General features: G+C 44.9%; 1 protein-coding gene and 1 long non-coding RNA gene across 2 annotated transcripts in view; one reads left to right on the top strand and one right to left on the bottom strand.

Moving 5' to 3' along the window:
• Positions 1-10,604: 10,604 nt before the first annotated feature.
• LOC128112921 (uncharacterized) lies at positions 10,605-19,491 on the bottom strand. Its single transcript, XR_008219229.1, has 3 exons — positions 19,244-19,491; positions 17,284-17,357; positions 10,605-11,327 (listed from the first exon to the last, which is right to left on the bottom strand). It is a non-coding gene; the product is annotated as an uncharacterized LOC128112921 (long non-coding RNA).
• A 186-nt stretch (positions 19,492-19,677) lies between these two features.
• The window catches only part of Mppe1 (metallophosphoesterase 1), a 31,729-nt gene continuing 31,392 nt past the window's right edge, over positions 19,678-20,014 (top strand). Inside the window, exon 1 of the mRNA XM_052742366.1 lies at positions 19,678-19,804. The gene's annotated coding sequence lies outside the window, so the exon portion shown is untranslated. The remainder of the gene's footprint in view (positions 19,805-20,014) is intronic.

Genomic DNA, 20,014 nt, shown 5'->3' with positions numbered 1-20,014 from the left:
AAGCTCTACTCCAGTTTCCTGGTGTTAGCGACGTGGGGGGTTGGGGCTGGATGTGCCCTATGCCTGACGGGAGAGCTGGAGGAGGTCATTCGTATTTGGACATCTCCACGGTATAAAAAGTAGTGTTTGTCTTAACGTTCTTTCGTCAAGTTATGACAACTTGAAGTGGTTTCAACTGAGACGGTTCTCTCTGCAGAAGAAATTGTTCCTAGGTTCTCAGAGGCTCTGACTTCATTCCTCACACCTACTGTGGTGTGAGCCAAGTGTTGCAGCCTCCACTTTGGCTTGTGCGTGTGAGAGCATGTGTATATGCGTGTATGAATGTGTGTGTTAGTGTGTGTGCATTTCCTTATCCAAGATGCAGACAATCCAAGACCATAGGCTATTACTCTATATTCTAAAAAATTGTAATCACCATAACAAAGTGAATGACAGGACGGAGGGGGGAGTCACTCAGTGGTAGAGTTTGTGCTTAGTGGATGAAAGACTCGGAGCTCAATCCGCAGCGTCAGAGTGTTAGAACACAGAGAGCTTTCTCATGAGCCAGGGATGGGCCTGGTGAAGGACATGCGGGCATGACGAAGGAAGTGATGGGCGTGGTGAAGGGAGTGATGGGCGTGGCGAAGGAAGTGATGGGCGTGGCGAAGGAAGTGATGGGCGTGGTGAAGGGAGTGATGGGTGTGGCGAAGGAAGTGATGGGCGTGGCGAAGGGAACAAAGACTTCTAGATGCTTACAGGTCTCTCTTTAAGGATTTCAGAGGTTGACATTTTACATTAATATACACTGAAGCAAAGCTCGAATAGATAGCATTTTAGTGAGACATAAGGAGTCCCAGCTGTCACACTGACCAACTGTGTGACCTTGGGAAGGTGACTTGCCCTTCTCAACTTTAGTTTCTTCATTTTATTGTAAAGTCCTGAGGGTAGTAGGTTCATTCCATTGGTTGTGTCTCATTTAACTATCTAATTGTCGTTCCTTCCTGTCTGTCTGTCTGTCCTAGTTAGGGTTTCTACTGCTGTGAAGAGACTATGACCACAGCAATGCCTATAAAGGAAGGCATTTAATTGGGGCTGGCTTACAGTTCAGAGGTTTAGTCCGTTATCATCATGGTGGGAAGCATGGCAGCACACAGGCAGACATGGTGCTGGAGAGGCAGCTGAGAGTTCTACATCAGGATCAGCAGGCTGCAGGAAGAGACAGTGAGACACTGGGCCTGGCTTGAGCATCTGAGATGTCAAAGCCCATACCCTAGTGACCCACTTCCTCCAATGAAGACATACTTACTCCAACAAGGCCACACCTTCTAATAGTGCCACTCCTTGTGGGCCTATGCCCATTTTCATTCAAGCCACCACCCACCCACCCTTCCTTCCTTCTTCCCTCCCTCCCTCCCTCCCTCCCTCCCTTCCTTCCCTCTCTTTTTTTTCTTGACAGGAGTTCATATTGTAGCCCAGGAGTGCTGAAGATACTAAAAATATGTAACTGGCCTCCATGGGCACTGCACACACTCAGGGTGCACAGCCATACATACAGGCAAAATACCCATACACATAAAATAATAAAGATGTTGAGAGTACTTTAGAGGGGCCAACAACCCAGAAGGCTATAATATAAATGTTTGTGTTTGAGTAGATTGGTGGAGTTAGAGATCTAGAAACTGGCTGGTGAGATGGTATAGCTGGTAAGAGGTGCTGGTCACCAAGCCTGAGTTTGGGGGCTGGGGATAATGGCTCGGTGGTTAAGAGTACTGGCTGCTCTTCCAAGGGACCTGGGTTCAATTCCTAGCACCCATATGGTGGCTCACAACTGTCTGTAACTCCAGCTCCAGGAGTTACACGCTCACACAGACATGAATGCAGGCACAAACACCAATGAATGTAAAATTATATATATATATATATATACATATACACACATACATATATACACAATATGTATCTATACATATATACATATATGTATAGATACACATATACTATATATGCATATACACACACATATATATATAGTGTGTGTGTGTGTGTGTGTGTGTGTGTGTGTGTGTTGGTACATACTTATAAACACAACACTTGGAGGTAAGAGGATCAGAAGATTAAGGTCACTATCAGCCACAAAGTATGTTCAAGATGATCCTGGGCTGCAGGAAACCCTGGCACTCTCTAGTTAGTTTTCCCAGACAAAAGCTGTTTCTTCAAAGTCACCTGGGAGATGGGGACTTTATTCTTGAAGTTTATATATCCCTTGATAGCTGGGCTATTTAAATCACAGGATCAGGTTGGGGTTGGGAGAATGTCTGTGTCTCTGTCCCCTCCCACCTCCCACACACCTGTCAGCCAGTGTCAGGAGTACTATGAGGTGAGAAGGGAGGAGGAAAGGAATAAGGATGAGGAGCTTTGGGTGTCTCCATGGTAACAGAAAGGCACTTTGGCAGGTGGGGAAACTTGGCTGTCTAGAATTAGATTGTGTGTTTCTGTGAGATTGACGCAGGTCATGAACGTGCTCATAATGCTTCTCTAGGGATACTGGAGAATTAGCGTATTAGCTGTAGGGCATGGTCCAGCAGAAAAGCACAAGATCCATGTTTATTCAAAACTGTTATTTCCTCCTTCTTCCTCCCCTCTCTCCCTCCTTCCCTCTCTCTCTACTATGTGAGACAGCAGGGATAGGCCAATGTTATAAAATAATTTTCCATGGTAGAGCAAGGCAAGCATGGAGAGGTTTTAGATCCTTTGTGGTACAGAAGCAGTGGGAAAGGCAGGAGAGAGAAACTCTGTGCACAGAAGCATTCTTAGTGGCTGCTTTTACAGCTGGGGAATTCCCATATGAACAGCCAGGTGGTGTTTCAGTGCCACGGTACCCTGGGACACTGAGAGCTGGGGCTTGTTCTGATTATCTTTCCAATGGTGGCCTTACTCTGAGTCTGCCCTGAGCCAATAGCAGTCTTGTTCTGAGGCTGTAAGTTAGCACAGCCATCTGCCCCAGGATGTCATGTTCTTCTCGTAGTGTCTCTCTGTCACTGTCTCTGCCTGTCTGTCTGTCTCTCTGTGGGTCTCTATCTTTCTCTGTGTGTGTCTTTCTGGCTCTCTATCTCTGTCTCTGTCTCTTTCTCTCTCTGTTTGTGTGTGTGTGTGTGTGTGTGTGTGTGTGTGTGTGTGTGTGTGTGTGTGTTGGAGATGGATGATTGGATAGAATGTGAGCTGAGGACCGGGCAGACTGCAGGCTGCTGCAGGTAAGAAAATCCTCCTTGAGCCTCCAGAAGGAACCCATACCTAGGGAGCTTTTTATTTCTAGCCCAGTGAGACCGTGCAGGGCGTCTGACATTTGTTTTTTAGGATACCATCTGCATGATAACTGGATATAGCAGCAATGGAAACTAACAAAGATCCCGTTTTAATCTCCTTCTTACCCACTTGTTTATTTTTGGTATTGGAGATTCATTCCATGTACCCTGCACATGGCAAGAAATTACTCTATCACTGAGCTGCATCCACACCTCATTGGTCTTATTCTTGTCAAACAATGCCCATCCCCCATCCTCCTTACCTTATCCCAAACCCTATCTACTTACCTGAACACTACATTGTTTTATGCATTTCATTGTTTGCTTTCTAGTTAGAATGAACATGTCTTGTATATACGTGTATTCCCAGTGTGTAGCACGAATCTTAAAAGGTCTTAATAAAAACAAACCTGGAGCCGGGTATTAGGGTGAATGCTGGAAGATCAAAGAAGCAGAACAAGCCACAGCTACCTCACCTTGCCAATTTCTCAGCTGATCCTGTTTCCTCAGACTGGATGCCTCTCAGCTGAACTGTGCTGCTCAAAGGCCTAAAAGCTTAACCAGCAAAAAGCTTCTAGTTTCTGGTCCTCACGCCTTATATACCTTTCTGCTTTCTGTCATCACTTCCTGGGATTAAAGGCTCAATTCCTGGGATTAAAGGCTCTTGTTACCATGCCTGGCTGTTTCCAGTGTGGCCTTGAACTCACAGAGATCCAGGTGCATCTCTGCCTCTGGAATGTTAGGATTAAAGGCATGTGTGCCACCATTTTCTGGCCTCTGAATCTAGTGGCTGTCCTGTTCTCTGACCCCAGATAAGTTTTTTATTATTATGTACAATATTTTGGGGAACACAATACCACATCAGTGATTTCCATTATTTGTGGATTTTTTTATTTCTGAATTAGCTTGCTCACGAAAGCTCATATGGAGCCCCAGAATCCACCTGTGTAATGCCTTGGAGATGATTCAGATACCCGCAAGTCCCACCAGACTGAGTTACCAACATTCATCTAGCCGAGGATACTGTAACTCAGCGTCAGCGCCGACGGTTAACATGTGACCTCTGTACAGGCTGTTTGAATAGTGCTATGTGCCTTCAAAGTCTGGTACTTTTTTGGGTGATTGCTCCATCCATTATCTTGAAAGGTCCTAAGCACAGAGCTGCAGTGCAGGAGGGCTGCAGTGTGCCTGATGGAGAGAACAGGTGTGTCAGACAGGTTTCCCTGAGGCAGGGCTTTCAGTGCTGGAGGATGTTAGTCAATGTTAAGAAACCACATATATATTGCAAGAAGAAGATTCCCTGGTCAGGGTTGAGTGATGCACTGGTCTATGAGTATAGAATTATTTCATGAGGAGTCATTTTGCTGCTGTCTTTCTTTAGCAGAATAATAGTAGTAGGTTTTCAACTAGGACCCATGACCTATCTAGTTTCAGGGTTTGGACCACTTTAATAATGTTAGATACGGGTTTCATGGAGTGGGTCTTAAGTCCCAATCAAACAGTAGTTGGGCCGGGCGGTGGTGGCGCACGCCTTTAATCCCAGCACTTGGGAGGCAAGAGGCAGGCGGATCTCTGTGAGTTCGAGGCCAGCCTGGTCTACAGAGTGAGTTCCAGGAAAGGCATAAAGCTACACAGAGAAACCGTGTCTCAAAAAACCAAAACCAAAACAACAACAACAACAAAAACCCAGTAGTTGGTTACTCTCATAACATGTGTGCCATGATTGCACCAGTATGTCTCATAGGCTGATAATCACTGTTCTAGGTCACAGGGTTTGTAGCCGGGTGATACCGGTTTTTTTCCCCTGCTAGTATGCAAAGTGTCTTCTACATCCTGAACTCTGTCTAGTCAGTAGAGGTGAAACATCTACCTGAGCACCGACTTGTTTCTCTGTGTTCTAAGAAAGCCGTGTCTTCAGCAATAGGGCCTTACTGTGAGGTTGGAGTGAGTAACCAATAGCATTGACAATAGCTTATGGTGTTTCCGGTGGTTTATGGGACCCTTCTGGCCAACAACTCAATTAGATACAACCCATGCCTGGCACTGGAATTTTTACTTGGTGGCATAAGATGTCTAGCTGGGGTACTGTATCACCCATTGTATCGTGACTCCATTTGGATTTCGTTCATATGTGTATGTATTTGAGGAAGCCTCTAAGTAGTAGGTTTCCATAAGGTTTTTCAAAAGGCCTCTGTTAGTTGTCCCTCCCCATATTTCCTCCTTTACTCCTCTTTCTTTCTTTCTTTCTTTCTTTTTTTTTTTTTTTTTTTTGGTTTTTCGAGACAGGGTTTCTCTGTGCAGCTTTGCGCCTTTCCTGGGACTCACTTGGTAGCCCAGGCTGGCCTCGAACTCACAGAGATCCGCCTGGCTCTGCCTCCCGAGTGCTGGGATTAAAGGCGTGCGCCACCACCGCCCGGCCCTACTCTTCTTTCTTATCCCCCTCCCTAGTTAATCCACCTAGTCCAGAGTTCTCTTTATTTCTTACTATGTTTGATTTCCTTTTCCTTGGAAGATTCCCTCCCTTCCCTGATCTTTTACTAGACACCTAACCTCCGTGGTTGTTCTGACTGTAGTACACATATTGAAAGCTTAAAAGCTAACATCCACATGTGAGACAAAAACATACAATATTTGTCTTTTGGGGTCTAGGTTACCTCACTCAGGATTATTTTTTTCTAGCTCCATCCATTTATCTGCGAACCTTATCATTTCATTTTCCAGGACCGGCTGAATAATATTCTATTGTGTAAACGTATCACATTTTCATTACCCATTCATCAGTTGATGGACATCTAGTCTGTTTCCAATTTCTGGCTGTTAGGAATAGAGCAGCAGTGAACATGGATGAGCAAGGATCTCTGTAGTAGGATGGAGAGTCCTTTGGGTGTATGCCCAAGAGTGGTCCATCTGCGTCTTGAGGTAGATTGGTTTTCAGATTTTGGAGGAACCTCCACAATGATTTTTGTAGTGTCTATATTATTTGGTACTCCCTCCAGCAATGGGTAAGTGCTCCCTTCCCTACATTTTTTTTTTTTTGGTTTAGTTTCTTGTTTGTTTTGACCTTTGTTTTATCTTCCTTCCTTCCTTCCTTCCTTCCTTTCTCTTTCTGTCTTTCTTTCTGTCTTTCTTTCTGTCTTTCTTTCTTTCTTTCTTTCTTTCTTTCTTTCTTTCTTTCTTTCTTTCTTTCTTTTTTTCAAGACAGGGTTTCTCTGTGTAGCTTTGCGCCTTTCCTGAATCTCACTCTGTAGACCAGGCTGGCCTCAAACTCACAGAGATTCGCCTGCCTCTGCCTCCCAAGTGCTGAGTGCTGGGATTAAAGGCGTGCGCCACCACTGCCTGGCTTATTTTTCTTTTTGAGAGAGAGAAAGGAAGAGAGGAGAACATGAGGTTGGGAGGGAAGGAAATGGGGGGAGCTGGGAGAGGGGAAATATGAAAATGTATCCTATGTAAAATTTTTTTAATAAAAAAATATAAAAAGAGGGCTGGAGAGATGGCTCAGAGGTTAAGAGCACTGGCTGTTCTTCCAGAGGTCCTGAGTTCAATTCCCAGTAACCACATGGTGGCTCACAACCATCAATAATGAGATCTGGTGCCCTCTTCTGGCCTGAAGGGACATATGCAAGCAGAAACAGAACAGTGTATACATAATAAATAAATAAATCTTAAAAAAAAAACTTAAAAAAAAATATATATATATAAAGAAATCACCTATACTTTGAGTAAGGGATCATTAAACAGAAATGCATGTCAAACAAGGTTTTGTATGATGGGTTGATAAAAATGTGGTCAGAGGCATATAGGAACCTAGCTGTGTATTTCTCCTGGGTGGAAGTTCAGTGTGTTTATAATGCAAGTGTCCTGAACATGAAGAAATGACTGGACATGTTTTGTATGCCTTTAAAAATAACAAATTTATATTTTTAAGAGTTTCATACAATGTATTTGGATCATATTTACCTGTTTCAACTCCCAGATCCAGTCTCTCCACCCTCACCCTCACCCTCTACCCACCCAACTTCAATTTTTCTTTTTTCTATTTTAAAATATTTATTTTTGCATCAAAACCCAGGATAGAACTAAAGTTTTGTATTTCTTAATACCAGCTAGCATACTATTGGCACATAGTGCGTACTTAATAATTTTTCCTGATTAATCATGGAGTAGAAAGGCCAGCAGGGTGCTATAGGCCTGTAATTCTTACTTGGGAGGCTGAGGCAGGGTGATAAGTTTGAGTTTTTTTGACAACTTAGTGAGAATCACTTAAGAGCTTAGGGCCGGGCCGGGCAGAGGTGGCGCATGCCTTTAATCCCAGCACTCAGGAGGCAAAGACAGGCGGATCTCTGTGAGTTTGAGGCCAGCCTGGTCTCCAGAGCAAGATCCAGGACAGGCACCAAAGCTACATGGAAAAACCCTGTTTCAAAAAACCAAAAAGAGCCCGGCGGTGGTGGCGCACGCCTTTAATCCCAGCACTCGGGAGGCAGAGACAGGCGGATCTCTGTGAGTTCGAGGCCAGCCTGGTCTCCAAAGCGAGTTCCAGGAAAGGCGCAAAGCTACACAGAGGAACCCTGTCTCCAAAAACCAAAAAAAAAAAAAAAGAAAAAAGAGCTTAGGGCCACTGAGATGGCGTATTGGGTAAAAGCCCTTGTCAACAGGTCTGATGACCTATGTTTGACTTGGAGAACCACGTGATGGAAGTGGATTTTGATTCCCTGAACCTACAGGTGAAAGGAGAGAATTGATTCCCACAGGTAGGTTGACCTCTGCATTCCTGCTGTGGCAATTTCTCTCTCTCTCTCTCTCTCTAAATAGATGTAATAATATTTTTTTTAAAAAGAGAACCTCAGTGTTAGTCTGAGGCCCTAGGTTTGATCCATAACGCTGAAGGAAAGAGAGGGAACTAGAGAAACATAACTTAAAGTTAGGCAGCTAGTGTTCTGCGGCTTACACGGTCTGGAATGACTTATTTGGCCCTGTGTCAATAACCTTCCAGTTCTGGTTCCTCTGACACTGAGTGGAATGCTTCCAGGTATGTGTTGTTTCCCTGGCAACCATGTGGCTCCTGACAGCTGTGCATGAATAAAATTAGACTCTGTCTGTGCTAAAAAACCAGGTGCTCAAGTTCCTTAATTTGGATGGAAAGAGGGTTTCTCCCTCATCAAGCTCAGTAATCTTGAAAAAAAAAGTACTAAAATTGTTTTCATACAATGCATTTTAATCATATTCTTTCCCCTTTCCCAACTCCTCCCAGATTCTCCCTATTTCCTACTCACCCAACTTCGTGTTCTTTCTCAAAAACAAACAAACAAACAAACAAACAAACAAAAAACAAAAAGAAAAACCAAAACAGAAAACCAAAACAGGGAAAACAACGGAACTCCCACAAGTGAAAATCCCACAAAATGAAAATCAAATCAGATAACCAACCAAACAGAAAATCAGTAAGAGAAAAATGCCAAAACAAAACAAAAGGCACCCACCAATGGAGTCTATTCTGTGTTGGCCAACTACTCCTGGGCACGGCGCCTGCCCTGGAATATGGTTGATAGGCCCGGGACACTCCATTGGAGGAGACTGATTTTCCCTCTCCCAGCGGGTATCAATTGCAAACAGCTTCTTGGTTAAGGGTGGGAGTTTGTGTCCACGTCCCCTTCTCCGTGCTGGGATTTTTGTCTATTTTGATCCTGTGGATGCTGTCAAGAGTCTCTGTGAGTTCATATGTGAATCAGTCTTCGTGTGTCTAGAAGACACTGTTTTCTGTTTTTCCACCTCTGGCTCTTACAGCCTTTCTGTCTCCCTTCCGGATGGATCCCTGAGCCCTGAGAGAAGGACTTTGATGAAAACATCCCATTTAGGCCAGAGTGCTCCGAAGTCTCTCGCTTTCTGCACATTGTCTAGCTGTGGATTTCTTGGTTAATTCCCACCGCTGCAAGAAGAAAGTTCTCTGAAGAAGATTGCTAGCTCAGTGATCTTTAAGTTTTCACAACTTTAAAGGAATGCTGCCCAAACCACATATCTGAGGTGGAGCTGGCCTCCGTGCAAGAATGTGTGCTTAGCATAGGGAAGGACCTTGGTTTGACCTCTGGTCCTACAAACAACAATACTTGGTAGCACCTCACTCACTGTAAGTTGTCTCTAAACTGTTCTTCCTAAGTTGTTATAGTGGCTTTAATGGTGAGTGCCTTATAACTATTATTATTATTATTATTATTATTATTATTATTATTATTATAACTATTAGCACATTGAAATTAAACAGGCAAGCCAGCTGTGGTGGTGTCTATGTGTAATTCCAGCCCTTGGAAGCCAGAGGTTCGAGAATGAAGAGTTTAAGGCAAGCTTTGGCTGCATAGTGAGTTCCAGGCCAGTCCAAAAAAAAAAAAAAATCCTTTTATAACTAAGCAGTTACATCTATATTCTTAAAATGTTCAAGGGAAATACAAATCCCCGAATTCATACATTAAAAAAGGATGCATGGGGCTTGGAAAGATGGCTCAGTGGTTAAGAGTACATGCTGCTCTCTGTGGCCTGGGTTAGGCTCCCAGCACCTACACGATGCAACCATCTGTAATTCCAGTTTCAGGGGATCCAACACCCTCTTCTGACCTCTGCAGGAACTAGGTATGCATGGGAGTTTCTAGGTCCTGTTTTCCTTTCCTTTCTTTTCCTTTCCTTTCCTTTCCCTCCTTTCCTTTTTCTTTCTTTCTTTCTTTCTTTCTTTCTTTCTTCTTTTCTTTCTTTCTTTCTTTCTTTCTTTCTTTCTTTCTTTCTTTCTTTCTCTCTCTCTCTCTCTCTCTCTCTCTCTCTCTCTCTCTCTCTCTCTCTTCCTCTCTTTCTTTCTCTCTCTCCCTCTCTACCCTGCTTCTTCTGGTGTTTCTTTGTTTATTTTTGCAGTCCTGGGAACTGAACTTAGAGCCTCACACATGCTAGGCAAATATTTTAATGCTGGCCTATATCCTCGACCCAAACAAGCTTAATAATAGAAATATCAGTTGGGTATGATTTTGCACCTCTTTAATCCAAGCACTCCAAGGGCAGAGGCAGGTGGATCTCTGTGAGTTCAAGGCCAGCCTGATCTAGTGAGTTCCAGGTCAGCCGTGGCCACATAGTGAGACCTTGTCTCAAAAATCAAATCAAGGTTAGGAGTACAGGTCAGTGGTAGAGGGCTTACCTAGCATTCGTGAGGCCTTGGATTCAACCTCCTCATGGAAAAACAGCAGAAATCTTACGCTTTTTCTTGTAGTCTTGAATCATATTTCCACTATATATGCTTATGCCAAAAGTATTTTGTTAATCTCTATTACTGAAATTATTAAGGCCACTCCACATAGTTAAAAGGGAGGTTTATTTAGTGGCGTAACTTACAAATGAAGGGATAGGTAGGTTGCAGGGTCTGGGAAAGGTGTGGCGCAGTCCGGCGGTGTTCTCTGGAGAACTCTGCTCGGTCTAGCTCCAGTGTCCAGGGTCCAGGAACCAAGAGAGCCCACACATCCGGATCTCAGGTCTTCAGGGTCCTCTCTTGGCCCCGCCTTGTAGGCGTGACAGTTACCGAAGCCTCAATGGGGGTTGGAGCTTCCAGATCAAGGCTGGAATGGCTACCCACTACAGATCTCTGCAATGAAGATGTGTATACAGATGAGAGTCAAGAACTCAGAAAGACGGGGTTGGGGATTTAGGCCCTGGGTTCGGTCCTCAGCTCCAGAAAAAAAGAAAAAAAAAAGAATTCAGAAAGACAAAGCTGGAGGTGTTTAACAATTTCCTTCTGGACAGCGCAGAGCAAGGCTGAGGAGCCATGGTCTCTGCCTTACAGAGAACATTCCTTGGTCAGGAACATGGACTATGGAGCTGTCTGCAGAAATGAAATCACAAATCCTTAAGTGAGAACAGCTGCAGGAACCAGACGCCTTGCTCTCCTCCACACGCAGAAACACACCCTCAAATCCCCGTCAAAATAAACTGCTGACCTTTTTTTTTTTTTTTAACGAATCCAAGTCCAGTCACCTGTTGATCAGTTATGTTCTGTTTAAGGCACTTTACTTCGCATTTCAGCTGTAGTGGTAAATAAAGAATTTAATGTTGCTATGCATGGTGATACACTTCTACACTTCTTAGATTCCAGCATCTGGGGTGGGGAGGAGGCAGGAGGATCCAGAATTCAAGGCCTGTCTAGGTTACATAATTTAATTCAATATCACACACACACACACACACACACACACACACACACACACACACACACACACACACACACCCCAAAACAGACAACAAAACAAAACAAACAGAAACTAACCAACCAACCAACAACAAAAAAAACCTCCAACAAACAGAGATATTATGTTTATCCTTCTTTCTCTCCTGGACTCCCTACACAGAGTCTCACTATGATACAGGGCTGGCTTTGAACATGTTAGCTTCTGGCTTCTGCCTCTGAAGCGCTGGGATTGTAGGTAGTACCACCATGCCTGGCTTGGCTAGGGTAGGTTTCAATTACAGACTAAAAAACAAGCTACAAAGTTAACACCAAGCAGAGTTTGAGAAATGTATTGATTTTTAAAGTTTTTTTTTTTTTTACAAATATATGTTGAGCACACTCCCTCAAGTTTTCTGCCCCCTCTCCCCCTCCCCCTCCTAGATCTAGGGAACTAGTCCCCTTGTTCCCCTAGATGATTTTACTTTCACTTTTTTTTTTTTTAAAAGATTTATTTATTTATTACATACACAGAAGAGGGTGCCAGATTTCATTACAGATGTTTGTAAGCCACCATGTGGGTGCTGGGATTTGAACTCAGGACCTCTGGGAGAGCAGTTGGTGCTCTTAACCTCTGAGCCATCTCTCCAGCCCTTTACTTTCACTTTTATAACATATATTCATATGAGATTTTTTTAAAAAGATTTATTTATTATGTATACAGTGTTCTGCCTGCATGTCTGCCTGCAGGCCAGAAGAGGGCACCAGATCTCATCATAGATGGCTGTGAGCCATCTTGTGATTGCTGGGAATTGAACTCAGGACCTTTGAAAGAGCAGCCAGTGCTCTTAACCACTGAGCCATCTCTCCAGCCCTCATATGAGATTTTATGTATCTCTATAAAGAAATCTAGGAACCACAAAGGAGAGAAAACATGATGTTTGTCTGAGATTGGGTTAAATACACTCCGCATGCACCTCTCTCTGTGTTTATTTTCCTGTAGATGACACAGCTCTTTATCCTGACCCAGTCCTCTGTCGTTGGACACTGAGGCTGATTCCATGACTTATCTGTTGGGGAGAGTGTCTAAGGCAGCAGCTTTGAATTAGTTGTGCCAACTAGCTGAACTAGTTTTATTAGTCTCGTCCATCTGTTCCTCAGGTCAGTCAACACTGCAGTAAGCAAACACTTGGTATGGCAGATGTAGATTCATTTGTAGTCTATCTGGGAAGCCACAAGAGGCCGTTTGTTATCTTTATCCAGCTGGAATCTCTCTCTCCTTTTTTCCCCTGTGTGTGGCTGCAGCTAAGGATTGAGCCTGGCAATTACTGTTCCCCACTCACAGTGCCTTCCATTCCTAAGAAATGTGTTTATGTGTTGAGTTTTTTTTTTGGGGGGGGGCTTGATCTTTGAGCTAGCCATATGTATAAGAGGATTTATTTTATTCTTTTGTTGTTGTTTCAAGACAGGGTTTCTCTTTGTACCTCTGGCTGTCCTGGAACGCTCTCTGTAGACCAGGCTGGCCTCGAACTCAGAGCTTTGCCTGCCTCTGCTGGAATTAAAGGCCTGCACTACCACTGCCCCAGCATTAATTTATTCTTAAAATTGAGTGTGTGTATGTGTGGGTCTGTGCACATGTGTACAGGTGCCAAGGAGTCCAGAAGAGGGCATCAGGTTCCCCTGGAGCTGGAGTTACAGGAGACTGTGAGCCACCAGACACTGAGAATCCGGCCTGAATCCTCTGGGAGGGCGGTGAGCACTTCTAACCACCTAACCATCTCTGTCGCCCCCAGGGTCAGCGCTTCTTGAAATCAAAATGTAGGCTCGAGTTTCACTTTCCTCCAGACTCTGCTCCTCTATGTATTACCAATCACATCGGAACGTGAAACCGAGCTCTGACCACCTTGACGGAGGCACAGAACCCCCTTCCTTTAGGAAGACAGACCCAGTGGTTGGCATGGGAAGGTGTGCTTGCTTGCTTGAGCATGGCTGCACACTGTTCTGTAGAAGTAACTTTTTGATCTGCTGATATGGCTTTGGATGGTGTGGTCTTTTTCTTGAGACCTCAGACCCATTTCTAACAGTCCAGCCAGGGCCAAGATGATAATGTTTACTTGAAGACCAGCACCCTCCCCAAAACTTATATAAATATTGGTTGATACGCCTACTTGGGAAGAAGACACCATCAAAGCCCATGGAGCCAGCTCAGTCCCTGTGACACATTCCACAGGGCTTGGCCTTTCACCAATCTGGCTATCTTCACTCTTTTAGGAAAAATATTTATTATTAATAGTTTTTAAAATGTGTGTGTTGCGTGTGTGTACATGCATGTGAGTACAGGTAACTGTGGAAGCCAGAGGTGGCAGATCCCTCTGGGGTTGGAGTTACGGGTGGTTGTGAGCTGCCCAATGTGGATGCTGGGAACCTAACTCAGGTCTTCTGCAAGAACAATAAGAATCTTTCTTAATTGAAATTTTTTTGTTTTTGTTTTTTGAGATGGGTTTCTTTGTGTAGCTTTGCACCTTTCCTGGAACTCACTCTGTAGCCAGGCTATCCTCGAACTTGCAGAGATCTCCCTGCCTCTGCTTCCCGAGTGCTGGGATTAAAGGTGTGCGCTACCACCACCACCATTACCACCACCACCACCACCACCACCACCACCACCACCACCACCACCACCACCCGGCCTGAAAATATTTTTTTGATAAAATATATTCTGATCACAGTTTTTCTTTTCCTTATCTCCCAGACCCTTCCCACCTCTCTGCCCATCCAATTTCATACCTTCTTTCTCTTTAGAAAACAAACAGGCCAACAACAACAACAACAACAATCCCCCCCCCCCAAAAAAAACCAGAATAAAACAAAGCAAGCAAACAGAAAAAAAAGTCAAAACAAAACCCACAGAAAAAGCACGAGAAACTCATGCACACTCAGACACATACACATGTACAAGCACAAAACCCAAGAAAACACAAAATTGGAAACCATAATAGATAAGCAAAAAACAAGGAAGGTTAGAAATAAAGCGCTATGGGACAAAACATCCCCCAGAACATTTACTGCTGGGCATGGAGCCTCCCCTAGGTTGGTCTGTAAGCTCAAACGCCATTGGAGAAAACTAATTTTTCCTTTGCCAGTGGTTGCCACTGGAGATAGCTTCTGGGTTAGGGATGGGGGTTCGCATCCAGTCCCCCCTCAGTGCTGGGACCCCCATTCTGGCTTGAACCTGTGCAGGCCCTGCGCATGCTGCCACAGTTTCTGTGAGGTCAGATGAGCATCAGTCCTGCTGTGTCAGGAAGGCACTGATTCCTTGAAGTCTTCTACCCCATTGGCTGTTAGAATCTTTCTACCTCTTCTTCCACATGTTCCCTGAGTCCCGAGTCCCAGCCCTGTGTGGCCAGTGGCTGAATTCTTAACTGCTCCAAGGCCCTCTCCACTCCTTACCTTTTGTTTTATTTTGGTTTTGACGCAGGGTTTCTCTGTGTGGCTCTGGCTGTCCTGGAACTCACTATAGACCAGGCTGGCCTCAAACTCAGAGACAAGTCTGCCTTGGCCTCCAGAGTGCTGGGATTAAAGGTGTGTGCCACGACCTGGCTTTTTTTTTTTTTTTTTAACATACTTTTAAGGAGTATCTGTCTTTCCTAGTGATGGGGGTCCAGATAGGAATATGCTCAGAAGGAGATTATCAATGAAGGAATGGGAAAATGAAAAACCCTATCTCAAACTAAGTTAAAGAGTGACAGAGTAGAAATCCAATGTCCTCTTCCAGCCTCCGTATGCCACATGGGCAGGAACCCCTCCCCCCATATACACCTCACTCACCTACACCACATTCAAACACATATACCCACAAAATAGATACATAACAAGAGTATTCCAATACTGGAACTAGTAATTTTTCTGCCGAATCCTTTAATGGGTTGATGTGGATGACTGTTTAGGACTGTGGTCATGGTTGAGTCTCATTGCCTCAAGGCCAGACTGTTGATAACCATAATGAGCCCTAATTGAAATGGCTTGAGGGCACTGTGGCGTTAAAACACGGCCTGACTGTCCATTTAGAAACACTTCCCCAAGTACAGTCCTTTAGAATTCAGTTTCTCTGTTCTGCCTGCGGTGGCTGAGTGTTTAATAAGCTTTCTATCTTCGCCCTTTCCTTATCAGGTGAATGTTGTTGGTTCTTTACTCTCTTGGCTCTCTGTTCTTTGGTGGGACTGCCACCCAGCTCCCATATAAATCACACACTGAGGCTTATTCTTTTTTTTTTTTCTTTTTTGGGTTTTCAAGATAGGGTTTCTCTGTGTAGTTTTGGAGCCTGTCCTGGATGTCGCTCTATAGACCAGGCTGGCCTCGAACTCACAGAGATCCACCTGGCTCTGCCTCCTGAGTGCTGGGACTAAAGGCATGCACCACCACCGCCCGGCCTGGAGGCTTATTCTTAATCATAAATGCTTGGGCTTAGCTTGGCTTGTTGGTAGCCAGCTTAACTTTCAGTCATCCTTTCTACCTTTTGCCTCTGGGCTTTTTCCTTTTCTTACTTCTGTATATTTTACTTTTACTCTTACTCCGTGGCTGGGTGGCTGGGTGGCTGGGTGGCTGGGTGGCTGGGTGGCTGGGTGGCTGGCCCCTAGCGTCCTCCTTTCCTTGTTCTCTTGCTTTCTTCTTCTTTTCCTTTCAGATTTCTCCTTCTATATAGTCTCTCTGCTTGCCAGCCCCACCTATCCTTTCTCCTCACTATTGGCCGTTCAGCTCTTTATTAGACCAATCAGGTGTTTTAGACAGGCAAAGTAACACAGCTTCACAGAGTTAAACAAATGCAACACATCTTTGCATCATTAAAACAAATGTTCCAGGGCTGGAGAGATGGCTCAGAGGTTAAGAGCACTGGCTGTTCTTCCAGAGGTCCTGAGTTCAATTCCCAGCAACCACATGGTGGCTCACAACTATCTATCAGGGGGTCTAATGTCCTCTTCTGGTGCCCAGGCACATATACAGGCAGAACACTGTATACATAATAAATAAATAATAAAAAAGTTCCACCGCATAAATGTAACACATCCTAAAATAATATTCTGCAACAGGTGAATTCTTTCACCACCCTCATTGCTGGTCCCTATTGCCTTCCTGAACTGTGGTTGAAATACATTCTTTTCTTTTCTGAAACTCTGACCGGGTATATACATGGAAATCAGCCAGACCACGGCATGACCTATATCGTTTGGATTACTCTAGATTGCCAGATATTATTTTAACTTTTTGAGACAGGGTCTCTGGTAGCCACACAGGCCTTCATCTTGTTGATGTTCCTGACTCAGTCTCCTGAGTGTTGGGATTATAGATATGCACTACCAAACCCAGTTTCCCCCCTTTGGAGAATCACCAGGCATGTGGTCTCTCTGGCCTCTGCTGCCTGTGTCAAAGCCACAATCCTTATCATGGAGCTGCATTCAGTCTCAATGCCTGCCATCAACACCCCTTCAACTTAGCCGTGTTGATGATTCTAGTTCTGTATTTCTGGCCTGTTTGGAGCTTCTGGCTACAGAAACCAGGTCTTGAGTGGGACAATAGCTCAGTCAGTAAACTACCTCCCACACAAAAATGTTTGGATCTCTGGCACCCAAGTAAAAGACAGACATGGCCAGTCATGTCTGTAACCATAGGCCTGGTGATAGGGAAGTGAACAAATTTGGATCCTGGAGCTGCTGCCTATCAGAGATCTCTAGGTTCATTGAAAGACCCCATCTCTTGAAACCGAGGTGGACAGTGGGAAGTGAAGACACCAGACATCAGCATCTGGTCTCCACACATACTCACCCCCACCGCCCCGAGAAAAAAGGAACCAAGACTTGAATGTTAACCTCTGGAGGAGAAATCGTGTTTATGGATATCTGCAAAGACAATTAAGAACATACAATTGGGAAAGTCACAAAGCATGTTAGTGGGCACAAGGTCTATTTCTCTGATTTCCTTTATTTTCCTCTCTCATTTTAAAGGACCCTTAGAGCAGGACCCAAGGCTCTCAGGAAGGTAAATGAATTGTCCTGTGTCACACAGCTGACTAGGACCTCAGGTCAAGGTTTCTAATTCCTAAGCTAGAATATCTAATATCAGCATTTCTTTGTGCTTTGGTGAATATGTGTGTATATGTGTGTGTGTTGTATGTGTGGGTAATGTGTGTTGTGTATGTAATGTGTGTGTTGAATGTGTGTATGTGTGTGTTGTGTGTGTAATGTGTATGTGTTGAATGTGTGTGTGTTGTGTGTTGTGTGTGTGTAATGTGTGTGTGTGCCCCTGCATGCACATGTGGAGGTTGGAGATTGACGTAGAGATGTCTTCCTCTCTGTTAACCTTACTTTTTGAAACAGGGCTTCTTCATTGAACCAGAAGCCCGTTGTTCACTAGGCTGGCCGGCCAGCAAAGCACGGGGCCCCTTCTGTCTCTGCCCTCCCAGCCCTGGAGATGCAAGAGTCCTCCTCCTCCTCCCCACCCCTGCCCAGCTTTTGTGTGGATGTTCAAGATCTGAACCCCCCGGTCTTCATGCTTGCACAGCCAACCCTTTATCCAACAACTCACCTCCTCAGCCCCAGAATTTCTCTTTCTCTTTCTTTCTTTTTCTATTTATTTGTTTATTTTTCTTGAGACAGGTTTTCTCTGAGTAGCCCTTGTGGTAATATATTTGCTTTTTTTGTTTTGTTTTTTTGTTTTTATTCAAGACAAGGTTTCTCTGTGTAGCTTTGGTGCCTGTCCTGGATCTCACTCTATAGACCAGGCTGGCCTCAAATTCACAGAGCTGAATTCTTAGAATCTTATTCTTCTACTAAGTTCTAGTGCTCTGGGGGAACGTCTGACAATAGGCCCTCTGCCGGAGACATTGACACATTGACACAGTTACAGAAAACACTGGCCAGAAAAGGAAGCACACAGCATTTAGCAGCTCCTTGCTAAGACAATGGTCAAAATTAGCCACAGCTCTGTTTCCTAACAGGAGGTAGCCAGCTACCTCACACTCACACAGCAACACTGCAAGACTCTCCTGCTACCATGCGGGTCCCTGCCAGGATGGACTGTATCATTTCAAACCAAAAGCAGAGCCCGCCCCCCCCTCCCCCCCCCCCCCCCCCCCCCCGTTATCACAGTAACAGAAGAAGTAACTAAGAAAATCAGTATCAAAAAGTGAGACTGTCGCTGTGACGAACAGCTCCATAAAGCTTTGTAGGCCTTTAAGACTAGTCTGAGAGAGAAACCTGGGAGAGTTTGGAGCTGCAGCCTATCGAAGCTTCTAGAATGCAGAGATTGAGCTTAACAGGCATTCTGTTGAGAGCTTGGAAGACAGGAAAGTCAAGAGTGATGTAGACAGATGGACTGGTGAGATGTTCAGCAGATAAAGGCCACTGGGGGCGGGAGGGGGGTGGGGAGGGAGAACAGCTTGACCACACAGGTTTAGAGATCCAGACACAGCTTCCGGCAGGTAACACCTGGACCCAGGAAAAGCCATAAACTGACACTACTTAGGGAGGGCCAGCATCTAAGGGAAAGTACCTGACATTCCAAACATTCCCTATACCCCTAGACAAATGCTGGCCAATCAGGGTCCTGAACCCTGGAAATCCCCTAGCCCTAACTTCGGCTATGATAGAAACCTCACCTTGCTTGGGTTCGGGGCTCTCTGCCTCTCACTTTTTAGAAATGAATTTTAGTTATTTCACGCCCCCCCACCCCTCTCTCACGCCCCCTTCCTCCCCTGCTGGCCCACTTCTCCACAACTCCCTCCTACCTCCTTTTCTTCTTTCTGCATGTGGCCCACTGAGTTTAATTAGTCACGTGCCTGAGGGTGGGTGTGGGGGTTATTCAAGGGCGCAGGGGCAGCTCATCTGTGACTTATACCACGGAGGAAAATGACACTCCTCTCCCTCAGCAAATGTTAATTGCCAGTAGTCTCAAGGGCTCCACCCTCATCCACCGGGAAGTGTGAGCGGCCCAGACTTGTGCAAATCATATTCAGAAACCACAGCTGCAGTCAGTTCCCGAGCACAAAGGCTGCAGTATCAAACAGATACTTTTTTGTTACACTCTTAGTTTTTTTTTTTCCCCATCCCCTCTTCTGGGACGTTCCCTGAGCCTTGGAGGCAGTGACACAGTTATTCCATTTGGGGCTGGACACTTATCCGTCACTTACTCTCGACTCTTTGGCCAGTTATAGATTTCTGCATTACCTACTGCCTGAAGAAGTCAAAACCTTCTCTGATGGAGACTGGGCACAGCACTATCCTGAGAAGGCAAACTTGAGCCGGTGGGATAGTTGGAGGTAGGGTCTTACTGGCATGTAACTTGACAGGTAAGCTAAGCTGGCTGGCCAGCAAGCCTTAGGGACCGACCCTTCTACCTCTCTCTGTCCCCAGCTCTGGGTTTACAAGTGTGTGTGTGCCACAATGTTGAGCTTTTTGATGTGGGTCGAGGGGTTTAAATTCAGGTTCTCATGCTTGGAAATCAAACACTGTACCAACTGAGCCAACTCCCCTGTTGAAAATATTGGCTACTCTACAAA

Source organism: Peromyscus californicus, unplaced genomic scaffold, assembly GCF_007827085.1.
Source record: "Peromyscus californicus insignis strain IS unplaced genomic scaffold, ASM782708v3 Scaffold_17__1_contigs__length_78620276, whole genome shotgun sequence".
Classification (NCBI taxonomy): domain Eukaryota; kingdom Metazoa; phylum Chordata; class Mammalia; order Rodentia; family Cricetidae; genus Peromyscus; species Peromyscus californicus.
This window is presented reverse-complemented; position numbering and strand designations above follow the sequence as displayed.